This window comes from Triturus cristatus, chromosome 2_2 (assembly GCF_964204655.1).
Source record: "Triturus cristatus chromosome 2_2, aTriCri1.1, whole genome shotgun sequence".
Classification (NCBI taxonomy): domain Eukaryota; kingdom Metazoa; phylum Chordata; class Amphibia; order Caudata; family Salamandridae; genus Triturus; species Triturus cristatus.
Genome location: NC_140582.1, coordinates 393028949 through 393041686, shown reverse-complemented (window position 1 = coordinate 393041686; position 12738 = coordinate 393028949).

Below are 12738 nucleotides of genomic sequence, written 5' to 3'. Positions count from 1 at the left end.
TAATATGTCTGGCAAAACCAAAAGGTCTGGTCTAACGCCAGACGTAATGACAGCGACTGGAGGCTGGTGCCGGCGGTGGGCGTAAAGAGGCAGCGGGTTCGACTAATGAAACACGAGTCCGATGGCCTGACATCCTGTGGCCTGAAAGAGACTGAAGAGAGCGAACAAGATATGCCAGACAGCTTCCACTGCCTCCCACGACAGTGCACTGGTAAAACATTGATGCGCCGGGTCTGACCGTGCCACATTAGAATGTATGGCTTATCGATCGCGTCCTCGCGCACGCAGCGCCCACGGGGACCCGTCAAAACAAGGCTCCATCTTATACAATATTTATGGCGCTGGTGGGACGAGTGGGCTGAGCAGCTTTTTGCAGTGAGGTAGTGTTAATCAGGGAGCCTGCTGTAACGTACAAGGGCATGCCCATACCACCGAGACTGGTAACATACTTTGTGGGTTTTCCAGGTGCTGATGAGTGCGTTCACAGAACGGCTCGGCTACCTCCACCTTTAATGCTTTCTAGGATGATAAAAAGAGTACCACTAATGCTGGGATAAAATAAGTACTGCTGAGCTGTGCGATTGCAATACGCGGATTTTTTCCCATCTTGAAACTAAAGGACCTTCAAAATTGAAAGCACAGGGTAAATGCTACATCAGGGAAGGGACAAGTCCTGGTTTGGATGGGTCTTTCACGGTCTATGGCCATCAGTATTTTTTCACAAATCTAACTCCATGACCCCAGCTGTCTCTACAGGGCATGATGATGTAAAGGGACGACTTGCTGTTCCTCATCAAAAATGCCCTATAGCGCTGGGTGCCAAATTCAACAAGCCAGGAGCATAAGGAGGTGGGTGGGAGAGACAAGCGAGATACAGCAAACACATGTGAAAGACAGTAGGGATCGCATTCGGGAGATGCAAGCAGGGCATCAAAGGGCTGGGTGAGAAGGGAGGGGGGAATGCAATGAGCAGAGGAGCAGCTGTTTTGAGGATGTGGTTTACGTTAAATAAAGAAAGTGAAAGTGATCGTGTTGGGGAGATGCAAGCAGAGCATCAAAGGGCTGGGTGAGAAGGGAGGGGGGAATGCAATGAGCAGAGGAGCAGCTGTGCACGTGCACGCCATCGTGCACTCAAGCTCTAGGCCAGCAACCATGTGGGTAGCACTTTTGAAAACCCACTTACAAAATGTCTCAAAGAGACAGCTTTCGCTGTCTCAGCGAGACCTAAAAATGCACAGAAAGAAAAAAAAGAAGTGCAGAAAGAAGCAACAGAAGTCCTCAAAGACGAAGAAAAGTGCAGGAAGAAGGATAACGTGCAGAAAGAACAAAAAGAAGAGCAGAAAGAAGCCTTGTTGCAAAATCATCCTGTACCCTCAACTTTTTCAGACGGATACTGGTGGTAACTGAGTCTGATTAACCAGTCCTAGAGCCAGTGCTATGTTAAAAGACACTTAGAATACAGTGAAAACACCTACATACACTAGGGAACATTATGCTTTGGGGTCCCCCTGTGATTAGCATGACCTCCTCTGTAAGCCACTAGTATATAATAGGGCAGGGGGATTAAAACTACCTCTTAAAACAGGCCACAGGGCGTTTTTGCACACGTTAACTCAGGCCCCGTCCCCTCCCTTCACCACTGTGTAAACACGCCCTGTGGCTGTTTTTAGTTGGGAGATTAAGTTCATTTGAATCCTGAGGGTCCCTAGGGTCCAACTAGCCCACTAGGTACCTCCAGTAAGCGCCACAGAGCTGCGTTGCAGAGAGGTGTAAAAAGTGGCACGGCCTGAACCACCTCTCTGCAATGCAGCTCAGTGGCACTTACTGGAAGCACTTGGTGGGCTAGTTAGCCCCCAGGGGCCCTCAGTATTGAAGGGAAATTATATCCCCAATTTAAAACGTGCCAAAGTGCGTGTTTGCACACGTCACCTCAGGCCCCGTCCCCTCCCTTCACCACTGTGTAAACGTGCCCTGTGGCTGTTCTAAGTTGAGAGATTAAGTCCCCTTGAATCCTAAGGGTCCCTAGGGTCAAACTAGACCACTAGGTACCTCCAGTAAGCGCCACAGAGCTGCGTTGCAGAGAGGTGTAAAAAGGGGCTTGGCCTCAGAACACCTGTCTGCAGCGCAGCTCCCTGGCGCATACTGGAGATGCCTGTTGGGCTAGTTGGGACCCTCAGTATTGAAGAGGAATTAATTCCCCAACTTACAACTCGCCAGGGGGCGTGTTTGCAGAGTGCTGCAAGGAGGGGGCGTGGCCTCCGGCACGATGCCAGTCTTTTATTTATTTTATTTTTTTAAGAAGGGGGGCTGTGTGGTTCCCGTTCTTATCCTAATTTATCGGCCCTGATGACCCCATCCCCCAGGGCCTGTCTCCTAATTATATTTTTTGACCCCAATCCCCAGGGCCGGCCACTGTTTTTTATTATTTTTAAAAAATATATATTTATAGACACACCTAGGACATGCTGGACAAACCGTACGTACCTATCACCATGACGATTTGCGTGATATTCATTAAGAGGCGACTATGCATACAATGAATCCACGTGGAATGTATTTACACCACTAGTGAAGCTCTGACATGTCTGATGCCCTACCGTGCCTGATCCCGGTAGACACCCTTGTCGTTTATTTATACAAACAAGGGTAGCTATTGACGGGCACATTTAATACACATGCACACCAAGCCATGCAAAGGGGATTCGACAAAAATTCGAACAAAACTATGCAAGAAACCCCCCTCACGGTTAATAAAACACAAATCCACTGCCGGATGTGTAATACTTTTTATGTTACTCTCTGGAAAGGGGACGAACATCACTTGAGAGTCACAGCGCGCTCCTGACAGAGCCCAATGCTGTGTTACACCCACCATTGCCTGCTGAGTGCCACACACCTCTGTGTTGTATTCCACTAGCTAGTGCATATGCTATGACACTCTCTAGTCCATGTGCACTGTAACACCACCCCGTGAATATGTCATGCCACACTTGTCTTCGGGTTATATTGCCCCATCTAACGTGCCTTCCTCGATGCCTATGTTATAACGCACAGTGCTATGCCATACATATTACAATCTGGGATCCAAATCTTTGTCACAGTGCATATGCAACGTTACACTCCCCAGTCATATTTTATATTACAACTTTAGAGACTAGTTAGGTTACACAACACTGCCCTGTGCATATTACACTCCAAGGCGCATATCGCATAGCACGCGCTAGTGCCTGTGCTATCTCGCGCTCTCCAATGAATCTGTCATTGCGCACAATGTATTGCATATTATATTTCACGCCCGGTTCATCTTATATCACACTTTTTGGTGCATAGTTTATACCATACACTATATCTAGTTTTCATTTTCAATCATGCTCTCAGGACTATGTTCTATATAACACTGTGTTCACCTACCCTTTTCACGGGCATTACATTTTGCGATAGGGGGTGGAGGGTCAGGGGGTGTTTCTGCCAAGTGAGCCCGGAGTCACAGTCACAAACGTCCTCTTCTTCCTGAATAAAAGTGAGATTATGCTGCATACTTGTTCATATTTTAAGTAGTTCGCACAGACACACGTTTTAAAAACAATAAAGTTCCTAATACCCGCCTTCTCTGAACAGTTAGCTTGCTGCCCCATCCCCCTCCTCCCTATCCTCTGTTGTGTGAATCCATGGACTAGCCTCCTCCCTCCTACCATGCATGGTCTGATGTGCTGCCACTGCCCTCAATTTAGTATGATGTACCAGTCCACTCCTCCTGCCCTCCATTGCCCAATTCTATGCCCCATCATTGACCTCCTGCTTAAACTCTGTGCTTACCTTGCTGCCCCTATTTTCCTTCCCCCTGCCCTCCGATGTCTTTGTGCATGCCCCTGCTCCATCCTTTTTGCCCACCATGTTCCATGGACCTGCCACTCCTATCTACTCTGAGTGTTCTGTTGAGCTGCCACTCCCCTCCCACCTGCATAGCATTGTCAGATGACTGTAACCTGTCCCTGCCACCTCCACCCTGCCTGTCCACATGCCATGCCCCTATCCTCTTCCTCCTGTCCTACATGGTCCATTGTACTGCCACACCCTTCTGCCCTCCCTGGTCTGTTGTGCTGCAACTGCTCCTCCTGCCTGCCCCGTGCGGTCTGTTGTGATGCCCCTTCCCCTGAACTTTCTTGTCTGTGCACAGGTCCTGACCCTCCCTTCTATCCTCCATCGTCCTTTGTGCATGCACCTGCACCCTCCTTCTTGCCCATCATAGCCATTGTGCTGCCACTAACCCTCCCACTTGCCATGCATGGTCTTCTGTGCTGCCATGGCCCCTCCCACCTTCCCTGTGTGGTCAGTTAGCTGCCCCTGACCCCCTCCCACCTTCCCTCCATGGTCTGTGTGTATGCCATCACAGTCTCACTGTTGCTCTTCATGGTGTGTCTTGCTTCTAGTGCCCATCCTGCCTGACCTCCATGGCTATCTTGCTGCTCCTGCCCTGCCCCCTTGCCCCCAGCCCTCTGTTTACATGTGCAGACCCCTACTCCCTCCCTCCTGGCCTGTCTGTTCCATTGTAATGCCCCTGATCTGTCCCTCCTGCCCTGTATGGTCTGTTATGCTGCAGCTTTCTCTCCTGTCTGTCCATTATGGTCAGCTAGCTACCATTACCTCTTGCCCCTCTGTTCTCTGTTGTCCATGTACATGGTCCTGTCCCCTCCCTCTTGCTTTCTATGGATTGTTGTGCTGCACTCCCGTCCCGCATGCCCTGTGTGGTGTATTGTGCTGCTGCAAACCCTGATGCCTGCCCTGCAGGGTCAGTTTGGTGCACCTCTCCATGTCCCTCCTGTCCTCTGTTATCCAAGTCCATGTCCCTACCCCATTTCCTTCCATGATCCAAAGTACCATACTTGCGAACATTTTGAACTTGGTAAGAGTGAGTTTTTGAAAAAAAAATGGGGTATTGATTTTCCCCTTTGAGTTACATTGAAAAAGAGGAGATTGTAGACAGGAGACAGATCAAATAAAGCCCATTTGAGCTTAAAAACATTGGAAGTTTCCTGGCTGAATTGGGTCTGTTGGCATGTATGGTTGTACTACCATTGCCTCTTCCTTCTGCCCACAATGGTCTATTACATTGCCACAGTCTCTCTAGCAAGTCCTGTATTGTTGGTTTGTTGCCCCTGCCCCCCTTTCCACTGCCCTCCATAGTCTGTTGTGCTGCCACGGCCCTTCCTGCCTGCTCAGTGTGGTTAAATTGTTGCCTTTGCACCCTCCTACCTGCCTTCAATTTTCAGAGTCCGTGCCCCTGGCCTCTGACTCTCAACAGTATCCCAATGAACAACTAGATTGCTAACATTCTATATTTAGTGTGGAACGCCTGACTTCATCTTGATGTAATCAAAACTGTAATACCTAGAGCATTTCCTTTAGAAATTACATATATGAGAGGGTCTTATTGGCATCAAAATTATGGTTAGTGCTCTAAAAAGACTAAAATAAGGACATATTTTCTGAGTTTTCAAATAGCGACAAAGCACTTTTAAATTATTTGTTATCTTTATGTTTTTTTATCCAGTTGACCACTTGATTAAATGTTGCACTTAGGGGAGAGGATGTGGTGTTACTTCCAGAACTGCAGACTTTGCAACTGGGGAACCAGGTTGGAGTTTCTGCTTCAGCTCGACATTCTGTGATTCTGGTCAAATCACTTAGTCTCCCCATGTCTACAACCAAAATGAATTTGTTCTTGTGTGATGTAACCAATGCTCATGTAAAGCACTCCAATACCTGACAAGTCTGCACTATATAACACTGCAAAAACACAAAATAATAAGTGTTTTGCACACTTCTGTCATTGGGCTATATTTGGGCTACATCTGGGTGATTTTGGGCTACATTTGGGCTCTTTTGTCTCTGGTGGCCATTTTGGGAGATTTATTTGTTATGAAGTTTCCTAATTTCCTCATGTACTGCAGTCTCCTCAGTAGGAAATGCTTTCAGTTTTTTACTTTGATTCCATCATGAAGGTATTCAGATATGTCACACATTTGCCATAAATTCTGAATGTTAGCACTCTAGTTGCTCATTAGATCACTGTAGTAAAACTACTGTTCACCATGGAAGTCTGCTCCTGGTATTAAAAGTGCATGTTTCAGTCTGCATGTCAGAATTTTTTAATGAAATAGAAGAGGATTTGAGAAGTCACCCAAAATGTGCCCTTATTTTCTTTCTTCAGCATTAATCATAATTTCTATGGCAAAATGAACCCCCTCATTGTGTTCCTTTTTAAATTAAATGTTTTAAGTGTTACCAGTTTATTCCAATCAACATGGCTTCAGGTGTGCCATACTTTTGTCATAATGAAGACACTAAGCGCTCTAGTTGTTTTTAAGAACACTCTGGGACATTCTGTCATTGGGCTATACTTGGGCTACATCTGGGTGATATTTTGGCTACATTTGGGCTCTTTTGTCTCTGGTGGCCATCTTGGGAGACTTATTTGTTATGAAGTTTCCTAATTTCCTCATTTACTGCAGTCTCCTCAGTAGGAAATACTTTCAGTTTTTTACTTTGATTCTATCAAGAAGGCATTCAGATGTGTCACACATTTGCCATAAATTCAGAATGTTAGCACTCTTTTTGCTCATTAGATCACTGTAGTAAAGCTCCTGCTCACCAGGGAAAACTGCTGCTGGTATTGAAAGTGCATGTTTCAGTCTGCATGTCAGAATTTTTTTATGAAATAGAAGAGGATTTGAGAAGTCACTCAAAATGTGCCCTCATTTTTCTTTCTGCAGCACTAATCATACTTTTTATGGAAAAATGAACCCCCACATTTTGTTCCTTCTTAAATTAAATGTTTTAAGAGTTACCACTTTAATCCAAGCAAGATGGCTTCAGGTGTGCCATACGTTTATCATAAGTAGGACTGTTAGCGCTCTAGTTGTTCTTTGGGACACTCTGGGAAGCTGCAGTAGAACACAAAGGAATCAACTGACAGTCTCTGCCCTTGTTGGATGTACATGTTTTACTGAGAATGTCAGACTTCATTCTCACATGACTGAGAAAGATAATGTGAATTTACAGAAAATAAGCTCTCAGTTTAGCTTATAGATCACCTTCCAAACCTCTGTGGGAAAAGCATGAGAAAATATTTTTCTCTCAATCATGATATCCCAGCAGAAGGCTTTTTCACATGGTGAAATCACCTTAGAACATACCACAATTCCTAAAATGAGTATGGTACCATCAACAAATGATTTATAATGTAACTAAAGTCTTAAAACCTTCTATTAACTGCAATGCTTTTTAATGAGGTGCTATCATGTATATTGGTCCCAAGATGGCTGCCAACACTTCTTGGATGAAGTGCTGACAGCCAATCAGATCTCAGGATGAGATGTGTGGTTAGGCTCCGCCCACATATATATATGATTTTACTTTTGATTTTCTCAGGAACTACTGAACAGATTGACACCAGACCTGCAAAAGGCACTTCCCTGACCTGAGGACTACCTCTCTGCCAAATTTCAAGTAATTCTGTTCAGCCGTTCGGGCTGTACCTTCGACTAAAGGTCCTATGGAAAAATGCATGGGGAAAACACGTTTTCGGACCCCCCTTTTTTCTCGGCCCCCGCTTGACGAATCACCCCGAGACTTTCAGGGTAGGAGCGGAGCGGAGCGCCCCACCTATTTTGAAAATTTTGCAAGGATTCGTCAACCGGCGCCAAAGTTATTCCAAATAGAATGTTGCGGATTTCCTATGGAAACACGGTCCTAACTATAACTATCTACTGGCGACCGCCAGTAGATAATTAATATATATATATATATATATATATATATATACGGAAGCACCCGCTGAAGTGTTCGGCAACCTGGTGAAGTTGGGTTTTGGAATAGTTTTGGTGAGCCTGAACCCCCGCTGCCAGCGCTCGTAATCCTGTGAGGAAACAGCTAATCAGTCTGGGGTGCCCCGACCATATGAGAGACACCAACGAACGTCTGTGCATGTGTTAACAGCGGGAAGTGAAGGGACTATGCACAGCTTCCGAGACATTAAATTAGGCTTCAAAATCATGGCTAAACGTGATTGGCAAAATTATGAAAAAGCCACAATGTTTAAGCTTAGATAACGGACATTTATGGTGATGTTGATGTATCATGGGATATGTAGTCCCCGCCTATCCGCTATCTTTGCCCAATGAGGGATGTGCCGCCTTGATTGGTTGAAGCCACGCCAATGGAATTAAAAAGCGGTATAAGTACCCATGAGACATCTCTAATTCAAAACGATGTTCAACCATGATTGTACATGCATGTGTGTCGATTGCTTGAGCCTAAATAAAGTTCACGGTTTGGGGCCTTTTGATTTTGCAAAATTGCCTGGGGAAGTATTTACAGGATTCATGAAAGGTATCTACACAAAGCCACTAGAGCGCGTACAAAATGGTTCCACCGATTGTGTATAATCAATAGTATTGTTGCAAAGGCACTTGCCTGTTAAACAATCAATTATGTTTGAACTTTATTTAGGCTCAAGCAATCGACACACATGCATGTACAATCATGGTTGAACATCGTTTTGAATTAGAGATGTCTCATGGGTACTTATACCGCTTTTTAATTAAGAACAATAGCATATACAATATATTTATGTATTGATGTTTGCATTTGGTTCAGGATCATACATTGTGTGTAACATTATATACTGACTGTGGGTACTGTTCCAAGATGGATGCCAAAAAACGGAGCAGAAAGGGCTTGCTCCCAATGTAGTGCCTTTTCTATGTTTACTGTTTACTTATACACGTCACGTAGCACTGTGAAAATCGTGTGATCAAGACACTTTCTGTGTCGAAACGCGTAGCGGTTCACTTTATTAAACCTCTATGGTTGCAATGGACTCCCGAGTGAGCGTCATTATTTTAAGTTTTGATACAATTTGATACCGGCTTGGGTCACTACCGGAGGACGCTCCACCTGGCGACGGGACTGATCCCAGAAGGACCCACATTGTGTATGGAATATATATATATATAGACATATATATATATATATATATATTCAGTGAAAAAACCATGGGTTTCACACACGTTATAGTTAGGAATTAGCATTTAAAAAACCTTAGAAATTCAGTGAAAAAACCATAGGTTTCACACATGTTATAGTTAGCTGGACATTTTACTCGTAAAAAACCAATGAAATTCCCCCGTTATAGTTAGTTCAGCTAACTATAACTCGCGCGCCCGCAATGCACTGCTGATGACGTCACATATTACATCACTCATGACATGGTCAGTGACATCACTCATGACATCACTGATGACATCTCAAATGACATCACTGATGACATCACTGATGACATCATCCAGTGAATGTGTGTGTTTCTGAAAATTAAATATGTTTTATATATGTATATCTCAAGGTCGATGGAAGAATAAATGGGTATATAAGTGTCTAAATGGATGATTTGTTTTTGAAAAATTGATTGTGTAACTGACTGATTAAGTGTATCATAGTGAATACATGGCTTAGTGAGTAATGTTTAAATATGTAAATATCTGTATCAGTCTCTCACTTTGTGTATAAGTGGCTGCATGGGTTGGTGAGTAGCTACATGGGTGTCTATATAGGTTATTAGTTGGTTTTATGAGTATCAGTCTGAGTGTCTGCATGGTTCGGTGGGGGTATTACGTAGTGCATAGGTGCATGAATGAATGACTCACTCTTTGTATGTGTTGAAGACAGCATGTGTGCAGGACTCTATGGGTGGATGAGTGAGTGTATGGGTGTGTTAGTGAGTGAATGACTGTCTCAATAGTTTCTTTATGAGTAACTACATATGTTTTAAACTAGTATATGTGACTATTGATGTATATAAGCGAGTATATGTGAGAGTGAGAGATTGAAAGAGTTCCTGTATGAATAAGTATGTGTTTCTATAAGTGATTGTTTTAAAGACTAAGTATGTGTAAGTTTCCGTAGAAGTAAGTGTGGTGGTGTGTGTATAACTGTATATGCAAGTAAATGTATGTTTGATTCTTTATTAGCATGAGTGACTATGTGTGTGAGTACCTCTATGGATGAGTGGCATTGTGTAACAGGATGTATAGGTGTATGAGTACATATGATGAGTGAGTACATGTATGAGTGATTGTATAGGACTGTTGGTGAATGAGTGGATGTGTATTTGGATCAAAGAATTACTATATAGGTTGTTGTAACTGGTAAAGGTATGTCCATTGTTTTTAAAATTTTAATTTCTATTTTTGAATGTGTGTATCAAAGGTTATATTAGGGGAAGAGGAGGTCTGCCACTCTATCATAAGGATGATGTCATCAGTGATGTCATCAGTGATGTCATTTGAGATGTCATCAGTGATGTCATGAGTGATGTCACTGACCATGTCATGAGTGATGTAATATGTGACGTCATCAGCAGTGCATTGCGGGCGCGCGAGTTATAGTTAGCTGAACTAACTATAACGGGGGAATTTCATTGTTTTTTTACGAGTAAAATGTCCAGCTAACTATAACATGTGTGAAACCTATGGTTTTTTCACTGAATTTCTAAGGTTTTTTAAATGCTAATTCCTAACTATAACGTGTGTGAAACCCATGGTTTTTTCACTGAATTTCTAAGGTTTTTTAAATGCTAATTCCTAACTATAACGTGTGTGAAACCCATGGTTTTTTCAGTGAATTTGCAAGGTTTTTTAAATGCTAATTCCTAACTATAACGTGTGTGAAACCCATGGTTTTTTCAGTGAATTTGCAAGGTTTTTTAAATGCTAATTTTTTTTTTTTCTTCTATTTTTTTAAACATATTTTTAATTTAATGTTCTAACCTTTTATAAAGACTATGGTTAAATTTTTAAAATTCTTTAATATGTTTTTTTAAATATATTTCATAAAATAAACATGTAAAATTTATTTGCAGTACATTTTTTCTTTTTTTTTTTTTTTTTTTTAGTACGCGTACCGTAAGCTTACGGTAAGCGTACGGTTTACGCAACGTCCGTAATTTATCTACGCCGTTTGCGTATATTTACGCAATTTGCGTAGCCGCGCGTACTATGCGTGGGTCGTGTACGCGTATACGCTACACGCGCACGTTACGCGGAAGTGTCGGGGAGCGACTGTTAAGCGCATGCGCGCAAGCGTGTGTCTTTTTTACGCGCATGCGTACTTTTGACGTAAGCGTACCGTAAGCGTACCGTAAGCGTACGGTAGGTCATGTGATCATGAAACACAACTTTTGATTGGTTGAAACTACTTTCAGTTCTAGAACTCTCCTACACCACACCCATTCCCCTCCTTTCTGCTTGTGATCCCTTAGGAGAAGGAGCTGGGTTGTCTTTGTGATACGATGGCAGAACAGCAGAGCTCTTCTGAGAGTGAGGCTAGCACTAGCAGCACTACCTTGAGGCAGAGAGCGAGGAAACAAAAGACCTCTTATGTATGGGATTATTTTACTTTTCCTGAAGGCCAGCAAAAGGTAAATGCACCCTTAGTGACTTGCAAGCTGTGTAAGCGTGTACTTTCAAGAGGTAATCCTGACAGGAAGTATTCCTTTGGGAATCATACCATGATGAGGCACCTCAGGGATGTACACAGAAGGACACATGCTCGACTTACTGGAGGTAACCCTTCAGTAAGTCAACCAAGCACATCCACAGCAGCTCAGCCTGGACCATCATCTGCAGGGCCGAGTCCTTCTTCTGCAGGTCAGGTGAGCCCTTCATCTGTGGGGGGAGCATCTCCTTTTGCTGGCCCTCTGGAAATTAACCCTCGATTTCTGAGGGTTGTTATTCGATGCGCCTCTTGTCATGATCTAATTTGTCATAGGGAGACCAGTGTTTCCCTAGTGAACCTCAAAATAGATCAGCACACTTGTCGCAGAGACTAATTTTCCCATTCTTTCTTTCCTCTCTCCCTGCATGAACACAACGGCTCTTTTAAGAGCCAACCTTATCTTTCATCTTTTTTTTATATATGTTTTTAAAAACTTTTTTTTTTTTTTTTTTTACCGTACGCGTACGGTGCGCCTAATTTTTTTTTTTTTTTTTAAAACACTAAAAATCAATTATCACATTACAAGGTCTTTGAGAGACTACAATTATTATTATTGACTTACCATACCCACTCAAAAAAATATTTATTCTTTTTTTTTTTTTTTTAAATTGCTTTAAAAATGGTTCTAGTTTTCAAAAATGTTCTATATCAATCTGAAAAAAAAGAAAAAAATATTAATATTTTTTAAACATTTTAAAATACAGTACACATATTAACATATTTACCCAAAAATATTTTTGCCTTATTTTTGCTGTTTTCAGAATATATTGCATTTCACTATAAATTGTGAAAGCAATTGCATTCATCATTTAACAGCGGGCAAAAAAAAAATAACAATCTCAAAGATTGTATTAAAAAAGCCCAGAATCTCTTCTCACTTAAACTTAACATTACAGAAATGCATAATATTCTAAAAAAATATCATCAAAAAACAATACTTATTTCTTTAAAATACCGTCTGATATTTTTGTTTCAGAAGTATAATCACAATATTATATCTCAAATAACTCCACAATACATCTGATTCCATTTCCTTTAGGCCAAATAGTAATTTTAAAATTCTTTTTTGATTAAATTTCCAATGGTAATCCAATAAAATTCTAAAGTTTAATTTGTACAGATCTCATCGATTCTCTGTAACATTTTGGTTCCCGAAAGATTTATTAATAATTTATTAAGTCCACA